Below are 13,971 nucleotides of genomic sequence, written 5' to 3' on the forward strand. Positions count from 1 at the left end.
AACCAGCCTGTGTCTTTGCTTTGCTATTAATAAACTGAAAAGCCTGTGCCTTTGTTTTGCTAGGGTGAAACTTACATGCCTGTGTGTTTGCTTTGCATGAAAGAGAACTTTTGCTTTCTCCCAGGGCTGGGGAGGGAAGGATCCAATACGATTCAGAAGAGGAGGGGGAGGGGGAGGGGAGGGGAGGCACCCTTTAAAGCCCCTGTTGAAGCTGTCCCCACCATCTATGAGCGGGTGTAGAAATCTATTCCTATTCTTTCCATGCTTTTCCTACCTCTAGTATCAAAGTTTCTGTTAAAGAAATAATATCCAGGAACACATCTATTTTGTTAACTGAGGTATTACTGTATAACTGTTACAATTATAAAACAAGTAAAACCATTCCAAATGCAACAGAACAATATGAATTCAATAAAAGAGGTGAGTCCAACAACAACAAAACCTTAAATGTCAAAGGTCAGCGTAAAAAGATGTGTCTTCAGCAAAGAGTAAAAGCTGTACAATGAAGATGCTAGACACACCTCTGCAGAGGGAGTACCACAATTTCCAGCTCATTCCCCACACCTCTGAGGGTGGCAATACTATCAGAGGCCCACTCTGTAGATCTTAACACCTGAAGGTCTGTAGGGGTGGAGACATTATTATAGATATCTGGGACTTAAATTGTTTAGGGCTTTCACCACTAATGTGAGCACCTTAAATTGGGCCTGGAAACAAACTGGCAACCGGTGCAGCTGTTTTAAAAGAAGGGTTACATGAGTTTTAAATGGAATCCCAGCCAGAAATCTGGCCACTACATTTTGGACCAACTGAAGTTTCGGAATCGTCCTTAAATTCTATCACCACTCACAGAGCGCACTGAAATAGTCTAGTCTGGAGATTACCAGAGCACCGAGTAAGGTGGCCAATTCATGTCTGCCCAAGAGGGGTCACAGCCATAGCCAATAAACCAGCCACAGCAGGAAACAGGTACTCCTAGCCACAGAGGCTAACAGTGACAATGATGGATCCAGGAGAAAAGAGACCTGCTCATTCTAGGGAAGTGCAACACCATAAAAAACTGGCCATCTCCCCACCTCTTGGACTCAAGAACTTGGAATACATAATACATTGGTTTGGTTTGGTTTTTTCTTCAGGATTCAGCTTCAGATTACTGGCTCAAAGGGTGTCCATTACCTCCTCCAAGCACCAGTCTAGCACTTCAACCACCTCTCCTGATTCAGAACTTAAAATTGCACAAATAAGAAACAAAGAGCCAAACACTGACAGATTTGTCCATCTCTACCCCAAGACCCACCTCTGTGAGCCAATCCAGAAAGATTCTGTGGTCAACAGTATAGAAGGCTGCTAAGAGGTCAAGGCGAATGAGCAGGGTCAGACTCCCCCTATCCTTGTCCCAACAAATGTCATCAATAGGGTGACCAAGGCAGTTTCAGTGCCATGACCAGACTTGAAGCCAGACTCAAATGGATTCAGATAATCAGTTTCCTTCAAACATGCCTAAAGCTGGGCTGCCATTACCCCCTAAAGCACCATGTCCAAAAAGTGGATATTCACCACTGGTCGATAGTTAATGTCTCTGGGTCCAGAGAGACCCTCTTCAGGAGGGAACACACCAGCACTTCCTTCAAGGTAGATGGTATCTCCCCCTCCTCCAATGAAGCATTAATCACTCCCTAGATCCGCCCAGTCAATCTCCTTCAGCTAGCTCTGAGAAGCCAAGATAGGCAAAGGTCAGACTCACTTCTCCAAGTAGCTTGTTCACATACACAGGCTGCAACAGTAGAAACTGATCCAGTAAACATTAGATTAACTTTTTTTTTTAATTTGGGCAACAATTGTAGTCCTCCCAAACAGATCAGCCTTTGGCATCTGAACAATGATTGTAGGATCTTATTTTGGGGAATAATAAACTATATCAACCTTTCCCAACCTTTGGGTCCCCAGATGTTGCTGGACTACAACTCTCATCAGCCCCAGCCAGCATGGCTAATGGTCAGGAATAATGGGACCTGTAGTCCATCATCATCTGGGGACCCAAAGGTTGGGAAAGACTGAACTACATCATCAGGGATGCAACTATAGTATTCCTCCATACCATGTACACAACTGAACAGATATTAGCACCATTAGAAAAGAAAACTGAATCCAGGTATCCCCTTTCTCTCCCCGTCCCCTCAAAAAGCCACCTGTCAGAGCTGATCATCTGTTCAGAAGAATACGTGGAGAAAGAATCATCCATCTCAAACATGAAATGAAATAAGCTGTGCAAGATAATATTTGGATCAGGGACACAGATGTATGCAGTGCAGCTACTCCTTATAACACAGCAGATACTAACAATGTTCCACCAATTTCAGTAAAAGATGTTTTGGCCAAAGTGCATAGAAATCCTATATTTCACTTATTCACACAGTTAACTACAGAAAATTCTACACCTGATCAGAAGTTATTCGTTATTAATCAAAAACAGTATGTCACTGTAAAATATTTTTAAGGCTCTGAAAATTCTGGTAGCATGTGCCTCTAATGCAGAGATGAGGATGCTGTGGCCCTCCAGATGTTGCTGGTCTACAACTCTCATGACCCCTCACTACTGGCCATGATGGCTGGGACTGATGTGATCTGGAGTTTTAACATCTCGAGGACCATATATTTCACGATCCAGCATATGAAACAGAAATTGCTTAGTAATTCCCAGTTCCATATTCACATGAAAGTTTGCAACAATTACTAATTTTCAGAGGCAACTAAAGTATATATGCTCCTGCACCCCCAAATAAGCCTTGGCCAATCTCACAACATGTATTTCCATGACTGTGGAACTGTCCTGTTCATAATAATTCTCTCTGATCAAAAATAGTTTTGGGTAATATTATTTAATACATTGTTGTTGTTAGATGCCTTCAAGTCAATTACAACTTACGGCAACCCTATAAATAAGGAACCTCCAAGAGCATTTGTTATAAACTGCCCTGTTCAGATCTTGTAAGTTCAGGTCTGTGGCTTCCTTTATGGAATCAATCCATCTCTTGTTTGGCCTTCCTCTTTTTCTGCTCCCTTCTGTTTTTCCCAGCATTATTGTCTTTTCTAATGAATCATGTCTTCTCATGATGTGTCCAAAGTATGATAACCTCAGTTTCATCATTTTAGCTTCTAGTGACAGTTCTGGTTTAATTTGTTCTAACACCCAATTATTTGTCTTTTTCGCAGCCCATGGTATGCACAAAGCTCTCCTCCAACACCACATTTCAAATGAGTTGATTTTTCTCTTATCCGCTTTTTTCACTGTCCAACTTTCACATCCACACATAGAGATCAGGACTACCATGGTCTGAATGATCCTGACTTTAGTGTTCAGTGATATACATTAGAATCCCATAACTGGGGTGTGCACCCCAAAGTAAACCTTCCCAAATTATACATCCCAAATTATTTAAATATAAATTCAAAATGTCAAAGAAGCTTCCCATGAAGTCAGCTGTAGTTGAGCATTTCACCATAACTCAAGATGGAAAACATTTTGTGTGTCAGTGTATGACACAGGACCCAGATGACGACAAATGCTGTGATGCCAAGATCAGCGCATATTCAGGCAGCGATAAAAATGCTCCTATGAGAGCTTCCAATTTAAAAAGACATTTACAGCCCTTTCCAGGGCTGTGGAGTTGGAAGCAATTTTGGGTGGAGTCTGAGTCGGACAGTAGAAAAATAGAGGAGTCGAAGGTTTGGCGTACCGACTTCACAGCCTTGGTGCAAGATGGCATGCAATCACATCCAGCCCAACTTTATTTTTGGCGCAAAACATGGTAAAGCATGGGAATCCCATGTCAATTATCCCAGTATGTGTAGACTAACAAACTGTGGCAAAAGCTTCAAAGGTTTTGAGGAAGTTTCAGAGTTTGTGTTTGCTGCTCATTATCATTATTTACTGCTTAATTTATTGTTTTGAAACTGAATAATGTTATAATCACTTACTTTTACTTTATTTTGTTTTTTTAATGTAAGTACATTAATGTAAAAGAATTTAAAATGTTTGTAAACAAAGTAATGGAAAACTTAAAAAATAAAAAGTATTTTACAGTGAATAGTTCCCACAGTACATATCACAAGAAAATTATTCAGCAGTTTAAAACTCTTGAAGGCAAACTTCATTTTTAGCATGATGTGTGAAAGAATTCCCATGCTGGGAATTAGAGAACTTTTCCCAATAGATTTTTTTAATAGCTCTGACTATTTTCTTCCCTTATTTTATGTCAAAGGGCACAGCTAACAGCAATGTGACTGGCTATTAATTTTAGGATTAACTGAACATGAAGTTCCCAGAGCTGTAGTATTCAACTAAATGAGTAATTTAATAACAGCTCTGCTATGTCATTGGCAAAGTCTAATTTCAGTAAGTACACTACAGTACTAATCTCTAATTTATGCTTTTTTAAAAAATGTATAGAATTTTAAGAAGTTTTACACACGTGCAACACTTCCAAAAGACTATTTCCAGATACTGATATCACAGCAGTTCTATATAAACTTTATTTTAAAAGCATATAAATGGAGAAAATGTAGGAGGGAAATATGTAAATATGTATTTTCAAAGCCAAACCAGATTTTAGCAATCTTTCATGACACTTACTATAAACACAGGGAGAGACAAATAATAAATTCAAGCACAGAACATGTAGATTTGTAGGGAAACAGTGGTTTTGCCAATTAACCCCACAGAATCATATATATTCAACAAGAGAATAAAACCTCAAGTAAACACAGCCTGTAATTTAGAAATATTTTCTGGTTTGGGGTTGTAAGCAGTAGGGCAATGCAGGAAGGGCAGTACTGCTCACCTGGCTTCCCAATGCCGAGTATTGCATGCCCCCTACACCTCCCCTCAGTAATGCAACAGAGATGCTTGCAGCTGGGAAACCAAGTGAGCAATGATGCCTGCCTGAGCTGTCACTATGACCACAGCTGGTTTTAAGATATCTGGCTTCAGTCTGGCTTTGGTCTGCATTTTAAAATGAACCGACCTAATTCACCACTCCTGGACTTATAGGCAGATTGATACACAACTATCAATCAGATTTTTGCAGTACTGTTTCAGTTCAAAAATGTGCATAAAGTACATATTTTACATTTTTAAAAGCATACAAAATGCACATTTCAGGAGAATATTCTTTAAAAATATACAAAAATGCACATTTTAAGGGAACTATTCTGATGAAATTTAAATGCACATTTGAGGATTTTTTCTAAAAAGATACAAAGAAAATGGGATGGAATGCACCTAGGATTAAGCACATGCAAAACAGTCACAGAATAGAAATAAGCGGATCCATCTATTCCTAGCTTCAGTGTATTGAAATAAGCCATTCCTAGCCAATGGCCTAGTTATTAACAGTTAGCAACATTTCAATATTTTGTGAACATTCTTTTCAAGTATTTGGAAAAGCTCATTTTGAGGCAAACACAGAAATATTTTATATCCTTAAGAATGTTTATCCATTCTTAATATTTAATAGCAAGATTCTGTATCTCATCTCTTGATGCTTCATTATTTCTAGAGGATTGGTCCTCTTAACTATCTACTCCAACCTCCAGATAATTAAGTTGTCATAAGGAGAAAGTTTTACTTCCCTTAGAATTTATTAATGAAAACTTACTTGAAATGTGCTAGATGAACAATTGCTGAATATCAGAAACATCTCTTCTGAAATTGGACTCTTGTGCAATGGCAATACAAGCAGAACTCAAGGCAGCAAGTGAGAAGCAGAGTGATAGGAATAGTTTCCTAACGGTAACATCACTGCCACTTACTGAGAGGAGCAAGGTAGCAGCAAGGTCAGGATTGTGTGGGCACACTCACAAAGTCAACAGGGCCCTGCCAGTGGTATTCCCACTCAGATCTGACCTCGTTGCCACCTGGCCCTTCCACCACCAGGTAAGGAGCAGCAACTCTGCAGCTTTTTCTAGGTCAGGGGTAGGGAACTTTTTTTTCTATCATGGGTTCATTCCCCCGAGGGTAATCTGTTGGGGGCCACATGCCAGCAGTGGGTACAGCTGGAGACAGTGATGGGTCGGGCTGAAGTCAGTAGTGGGTAGGGTCAAAACAAAAAATGGGCATCACCAGAGCCAAAGGTGAGAATTCCCCCTTTTCTCTCTTTCTGCTTTTTCTCTATTGTACACTCTTTCCCCCATTTCCCCCCTCTTTGTCACTCACATGAAATTACACTAAGGGCTGCAGCAGCCCAAGAGCCACATGCTGCCCAACCCTACTCTAGACTATGAAAACTCTTCTGACACTCAATTGTTTTTGGAGAAGGGAGGGAAGCACTTCACCAACCAACAGTAGATTGCTCCATGCTGCCACTGCCTGTGCCCCTCACTGGGACTAGTCCTGGAATACAAAGGTGGTAAGAGGCCTAACATCATAACAGGTAGAAACAGGAGGCATAGGATAACCTATGTAGCACTCAATTAGCACCAATATAAACAAAGGTGCTATCTTACTCCTGAATAGATTGCAAGGAGCATGAGAGCAAGAAAAAAAATCAACCTCTCAGCCAATCCTTGTTTTTAAAAAAAACATACGCAGTAAAAGGTCTCCTGTGAGTTTGACAAATGTTTGGAGTCGGGAGGAAAGGGGAGGTCCAAAAGGGAAACTCTAGAAGTATCTTTAGTATCGCCTCGCTCCTGCTAGCCAGAACAGAGTATATCGTCAGTGCCAAGTGAGGCAGCTTTGTACTGATGCCTCTGCATCTTCTTTTATAAAACGATTATAAAAGCAGTGTTGGCCACTATAGCTATGACTAACAAAGCAATCAGATCCTTTATCTTGTTGTTATATGCCTTCAAGTCGATTACAACAGTTTTACCTATTGCTATTTAGGCCAGTTCTCCTAACATCTGTCTAAATCTGACAAAAGCATTGACTCTCTGGCCAAAATATAAAGCAGTTTAAGCCTCAAAATGTGGCAGAGATAAAAAAGAGAATAGAACACTATGACATACACAAAATACTTTGAGATCAACAAGTTCCTCAGAGACTTGTCAGAGAATTACAAGTGAGCCAAACAGCTGCTTCTTGCCTAAAATAGTTCTACAGTAGGGCCCCACTCATACGGCAGGTTAGAGACCAGACCCCTGCCAAAAAGCAAAAACCGCCGAAAAGTGGAACATCGATCAACTGTAGCGTTTGGCCCCTGAAGCTCCCCGCGCTACAGCTGATCGATGTTCCACTTTTCTGTGATTTTTTGGCAGGAGCCTGTGGTGCAATCAGCTGTAGCAAGGGTAGCCTCAGCCGCTGTGCTCCAACTCCCCGCACTACAGCTGATAGCATCGCCCTCTCCCTCGATCGCTTGCCCTCGTTATTGTGGGGAGTAGTGCTCCCCTTCTGCGGCAGGCTCTCTGCAGCTGCCCGCCTGCCCACACCTGCTTGCTCGCCTTCTGCTTGTCCTCCCCCTCACCCACTTGCCCTCCCCCTTGCCTGCTCGCTCGCCCTCCCCCAGCTCCCTTGCTTGTCCCTCCTCCCCCTTCCCCCTGCCTGCTCGCTTGCTCGCCCTCCACCGGCTCCCTCGCTCCCCCCGCCTGCTCATCCTCCCCCTACCTCGCTTGCTCGCTTACCTTCCGCCACCTCCCTCGCTCATCCCCCCTCGCCCTCCCCCTGCCTGCTTGCTCGCTCTCCACTGCCTCCCTTGCTCATCCCCCCTCGCCCTCCCCCATGCCTGCTCGCTCGCTCACTCACTCGCCCTCCGCCGCCTCTCTCAACTATAAAATGGCACCCCAACACCCTTCTCGGACTCAGCTGCTGAGTGCATCGTCAGAGCTTGGAAACGTTCCTTTTTTGAACTACAACTCCCATTAGCCCAACTGCAGTTTAAAAAAGGAAAGTTTCCAAGCTCTGACGACAAGCTCAGCAGCTGAGTCCAAGAAGGGCGTTGGGCACCATCAATTTGTACATTCAGCATCTCTCTGTATTCTGGCAATTTTCTGCTGCAAAAATAGAACAAGCGCCGAACATATGGAACATGGATACAATTCAAAACTGCCGCATTAGCGAAGCGCCAAGAAGTGAACTGCTGGAAAGCGGGGCCCTACTGTACTTACAATTTAGGTAAAAAGATATTGGCTTGGAACCTAACTTTCCTTTTGTGAATGAAAAAGGGTTCCATGAATGGAGAAACAGTTTAGGATACAAGCCAGTATGACTACCCACCAACATCTATTTTTATATCTCTCTTTCAGTGTTTAATTGTTTATATTCAAACAGTGTAGTCACTCATGTCCAACACTGCAAACATGAGCTTTTATGACCATGAGAGACAAACATGCATTCTCTCCCTTGTGCCAACTCAACTTTTGAGAAAATTAGAATTCTGAGAAATAGGCATCTCACAAAGTCTGGGTAATACGGCATTCATCTCATGGCTATTCTCTTTATACACTTTATACACTTTTTGTATTTATTCACTGAAGGCCTGAAACAGTATCTAGTCATCAGCAGAAAGACCAAAACATATATATTATTAATGTCAGCTACGGTAGATCTTTTCCTAAAGCATCTATTTCTTTCCAGATCAGGGTACACAAGTAACTTTATCCATGTGAGTAACAAGCATAATAGCAATTCTACAAGATACCACTAACAAGCCTCTATACTGAGACTGTAAGTGAGCATTAATACCCAGCATCAAAAGCACCAGTCAGAAATCTGCTTGAGGGAAAAGACAGCTTTTTGAAATCTGTATTAGACTTCAGAGAATGACATTTCTACTGGATTTCTAAGCACAGCTCAAATAACAATTAGGATGTCACTAATACTGTTAATCATGATCTAAGCTATATTCATATGAATAAATGTATTACTCCTGTAAGAGTTTTTCAGGAGTGTACACCTAATTTCTACAGTATTTATATACTCTTCATAAATATAAATAAGATATTCCCACTCTTTCTCATAAGGAGAATAATGTAACTCAAGTAAATTCAACTCTATGTCTTCCTCAGCTATGGATTTAAGTACCCTAGTATGAGGGAAATGAAAGCTATTCTGAAGCTTAACAAGAAAAATTCAGGGAGAAAGGCTAGTCTCCTTTTTAATGAAGATTCCAACCCTCATTTTGACTCATTTTAGTTTGCTCAAATAAAATAAATATACAGGTAAACACAGACCCTAGTCTGTTGCTAATGCAAACTTTTTCTCTCTCATCCCCACCTCCATGTAGCACCTCTAGAAAAATGTGGCAATTGTTCAAGAAGTTATCCTTAATGAAGAAAAGGGTATATAGTAATCCCCAAGTTTCAAATTCAGAGCAATATTTTTTCCATTCTGCTAACTGTGGATGATAACAATATTGAGATTCCTATAAGCAAGTCTTCAACCAAAGTAGGGTTTCCTTCCAAGGAAATATGCATAGAATCTAACGGTTCCTTAGAGTTCTAGCAAGGTCCCCATGATGATGAAATATAACTCTTTTAAAACATGCCAAGGTCTTAGAAAACCTAATAGATTTATGTTTTCATACATGACCAAGACACAATAGTATTTTTGAAACTCTTACATTTTTTGCAAAACATACACAAAACATGTGTTTTAATACATAACAGGAATCTCTAACATTGCACTACAAAACAATATTATTCTAGCTGATCAATCCTTTAAAAATTATCTAAATGTATTCTAATATGATTACTTCCTATTTTCCTGTTAAACTTTTTTTCAAATTCTAGACTCACAAAAATATATCTCTACTCAGAAAACTTTTTAGTTTTATGTATTATAAGCCTATTCATGTTGACCCAGAAATAAGTTCTACTGTATTCAATAGGGTTTCCTTCTTGAAAGTGTGCATAATGTTATGCAACTATAGTAAGTGTTCTTAAAACTACGACGTTACAAACCAGTCCTAATCCCATTTACTCAGAATTAATTCCTACTCACTTTCATGGACCATGAACTTCCAGGCAAACAAAAATAGAACTGTAGCCTAATTGTTCAACTTATTAATTTTTTTAAAGTATTGTTGATTTTTAAGATTTATATCCTCCTGTTTGCCTCTTTACAGAGGTACTCAAAGCATAAGGTATAACCTGTCAGTTGATTACATATTTGTTATAGATGAAACAACTTCTATGCTGGAATTGCTTTTTAAGATGTTTTTAAAGTTGTTTTTTAAAGATGTTTTGTTTCAATATGCTTTGCTTTAATATGTTTTAAGGTATTTTGCTTTTAAGATGTTTTAAAGTGCTTTTAGTGTTTTTGTTTGCTGCCCTGGGCTTCTTCTGGGTGGAAGGATGGGATACAAATTCAATAATAAAAATATAAAAGCTTAAAGTATTCCAGGTATAATTTTGCTCAATATTTAAGTTGTGTATTGATACTGGTTGTCAAAAAAGGATTGAAAATTTTACATCTTTATTTGCATACAGCCAATATTTTCAGTTTAGAAAACAATATAACATGTTAAAGCTGCAGTCATACATGCAACTCTTGGGGGGGATATCGTTGAACTTAGTGGAACTTACTTCTGAACAAACATGATTAGGAGTGGGTTGTTAGCTTAAAAAAGAAGTAAAGGCAGTACTTTGAAATGTCACTGATTATATACAAATCAGATAAAGCACTGTATTAGATTTCAAATCCATGCATACCCTCCTAGGATTAAATCCCAATGTATTCAGTGATACTTCCCTCCAAGTAAACATAAAGAATACCAGGCTGCATATCTATTTCATTACAAAAATGTTTGTAGTGTTTGATAACAAACAGCAATACACATTAAGCACCGCAATTGTAGTTTGCAATACAATTTGAAAAAGTTAAACAAACATTAAAAATAACTTGCCATAGAAAAAGAAAAAGCTCAAATCTCTAGATAGAAAATTACCTCTTTAGTGAGTTTATTAGCTAAATATACATATACAGAACTTCAAACATTGGAGATAATTCTGTGTACTCTTCTTCTGAACCATTCATCTGGTCATCCATGTTTGCCTCATCCAATCAAAACACACATACATTATAATTAGCAGTCCAATCCAATTAAAGATATTGGGGTCAATTTAAAACTCTCCACGGGAAAACAAACAGAACTACAAACAGAATCTCTTTAATGAGCAGACTTAAAGAAGTCAAAACAGAAGTAGCCTTATTACTACTTTGAATTGCATTGTGCAAATAAGAATAGACTTTCTACTGGGAAAAACTCAAAAAAACAGAAGAAAATTGAATTAAAAAATCAGATTACATATATTATAGCTCCCTTTAAAGTGCATAATATTATAATATTCATATGTTCTAAATAGGATAGCAAAGATATCCAGTCCCCCAAAAAGATTACACTGAATATTATTATCCATACGTTCTAACTAAGGTAGCAAAGATACCCAGCCTATTATCAAAGTTTCTCAAATGTACTCAAAATGAGAGATTAACCATGCAATCCAATACATATCTACTCAGAAGTAAGCTTCATTGGGTCCAATGGTACTTACTTTCAGGTAACTGTGTACTGGATTGCAGCCTAAGCTCTATGAAGCACAAATGGAAAGATCTGTCAGCTTCTAAGATAAATTGTTTGTAAATTCAATTCACAGATTTACTTTGTTAAAAACTATCCAGTGTGCACAAATTTGCCAAACTTTAAGAACACTATGTTAACCATCTGTTTCATGATTTAAGGGCCCATTTAAAAAGACATCTTTGAATTAAGACATAGGCAATAAAACACCTCAACCAATTTCACCTGTCCTCATAGAACAGCATTATGATCGACCATCATATATGAGTTTATAAGCAATTATAATAAAATTTCCACGGAAAAGTACCAAATTGTTTCAATACCATTAAAAAGAAATTGTATATGTCCTTATATTCACACTCATGGTATCACACTGTTTTTTAAAGTGGCATTTTAAGATTTGTTTACAAGTAACTGGTTAACTTCAAATGATGATCCCACAGATTATCAGGCCCTTCTTCATTTGTTTGTCTATGCAGTCTCTTCAAATCATGATCAGTATAAGCAGGAAAAGGGAAAGACGCACTGTCTGAGAAGTAATAATGTACATCAACTCCTGTATGTGCAAAGCAGCCACCATAATGGCTGTTCCAGCAAGATTGATGCACGGAAAGAGGTTGGTTTGTTTACTTGCAGCCACAGCTGCCGTCGGCAGCAGCATCACTTGTGCAATACACTACTATTAAGGGGACTGCCCTTTCCTGTTTCTATTCTTAGCACATAAACACGTTTTAACGAGATGATAAAACATTATTACTTATTAACTAAAGCCATTTACCATACATTTACCTCTAAACCACGACAAGCCGTTTGGACACAGGGCGGAGGTGGGAGATGTGGACGTGTGAGGAGGAGTCACAGTGACCAAGAAGGTGGGGGAGGGACTGGATGTGGGGGCTGAATATGCCAGGCGAGACCAGGTTTGTATGTAACGTTTTGCGCCCTCCCTCTTCACAACATCACTTCAGATGTAAAGAAGGTACATTCCATATAAATGACTGCGCCCCTGCGTGTGTGAGCGCTGTACGTTGTGCCTCGTGGCCAAGCGCACATCTCAACCCCCCCCCGTCTTGAATGTTATATAACCTCCTGTATCTCGCCAGGATCCTGTCAGGCCCCGTCACGCACATAGACGCACTGGAGGAGTTATATGTTAAACCTCGGTTGCTGTAAGTGATGACTGAGGAGGGAGGAGTTGGGAAGCCGATGCCGCCGCCGCTTCCCCCCTCTATCAGAACAAGATACTGATGGGAGAGCATCACTAGGCCAAAAATGCCCCACAGGATAGGAAACGGGGGTGGGCTGAGCAGCAGGGATTAGGAGGGGGCTGTAGTTTTCGCCTGCGTGCCAAGCCGCAGATATGAGGCATCCCCATCCTCCGTACCTCCTCCCGCCCTCACCTCACGTGCCCCAAGAGCAGCCAGCGCCCAGCCAGCATCCCCCGCCGCACATCCTTTCACGCTCCCCACCCCCACCCCCACCCCCACCCCCACCCCCACCCCCACCCCCGGCGACTGGTCCCAACACCACACTCGCCCGCTCTTTACCTGAAGCAGGGACGAGGGCGGTTGAGGCTGGCCCTTGGTGTGGAAATGGCGGGAAATGGTGTGGAGGCGGTTCCGGGCGGGGGTGCCACGCACCCTCCTCCCTTGCCCCCCGCGCCGGGTTCGGTCCTTCGACAGCCGCTGTATGCCTCACCAGTCACCGCTGCCTCGAAGGTCCCGGTGCTGGTCAGCGGCGCTCTGAGGAGACGTAGGAGGGGCGGCGGCGGCTACATAAGACCGCCTGGGCAGCTCGGCCTTAGCATCCACGGATCAGGGCGGAGGCTCCTGCTCCCGGCTCAATTTACCCAGAGCCGCCCGGGAGTCAGCGTTCGGCTCGGCTGGGGACGCCGCCGCCGCCGCCGCCGCCTTTTCGGCCGCCAGGCTCGTTATTGACTTTCAGGAAAACTCCCGACGTCACTGGCTCCCCCCGAGTGTCTCCCCCTCCAAGGCGGCGGCTGCAGCAGCATCGGCATCCCCCAGTTCTCGCGAGAAGCGCCGATGTGCGGAATGGAGCGGGGGGCTGCCAGACAGAGCAGGGAAGGAAAAGGCGGGGGAAGCCAGACAGAGCGAAGGGAGGGAGGAGAGGGGAGCAGGGAGGGGGAAGGGAGGGAGGGAGGCTGAAGGAGAAGAGGAAGAATGGCAGGTAGGCTGGAGCCGGCGAGGCTGACCAACCGACAGCCGACGATGGGGGGGGGGGACTAAGGTGACAGGAAGAGGGGGAGGGACAGGAGCCAGATACCAGACAGGCTGTCAGATGGGGGAAAGCTGAGGGAAAGGATGGCAGCAAGCAAACGAGAATGAGGTGCAAGAGGGAGGGAGAAAGCTACATCACAGAGGGTCACTGTTGGGAGAAGAAAGGCGGCAAGGAGAACAACGAAGGATGGCTCTAGAGGGGCACTCGCCATGGCAAGAAT

The 13,971-nt window shown here is 41.9% G+C and overlaps 1 protein-coding gene across 7 annotated transcripts in view; it reads right to left on the reverse strand.

Moving 5' to 3' along the window:
- Window positions 1-13,659, reverse strand: part of AKT3 (AKT serine/threonine kinase 3) — a 289,204-nt gene extending 275,545 nt beyond the window's left edge. For 2 of the 7 annotated variants that reach the window (XM_061624614.1, XM_061624613.1), the window contains exon 1: window positions 13,061-13,658. The gene's annotated coding sequence lies outside the window, so the exon portion shown is untranslated. Of the gene's footprint in view, window positions 1-12,302; window positions 12,588-13,060 lie in introns of those variants that run through there. The other 5 variants (XM_061624611.1, XM_061624608.1, XM_061624607.1 and 2 more) reach the window with 4 other exon arrangements.
- Window positions 13,660-13,971: the final 312 nt, after the last annotated feature.

Source organism: Rhineura floridana, chromosome 4 (assembly GCF_030035675.1).
Source record: "Rhineura floridana isolate rRhiFlo1 chromosome 4, rRhiFlo1.hap2, whole genome shotgun sequence".
NCBI lineage: Eukaryota > Metazoa > Chordata > Lepidosauria > Squamata > Rhineuridae > Rhineura > Rhineura floridana.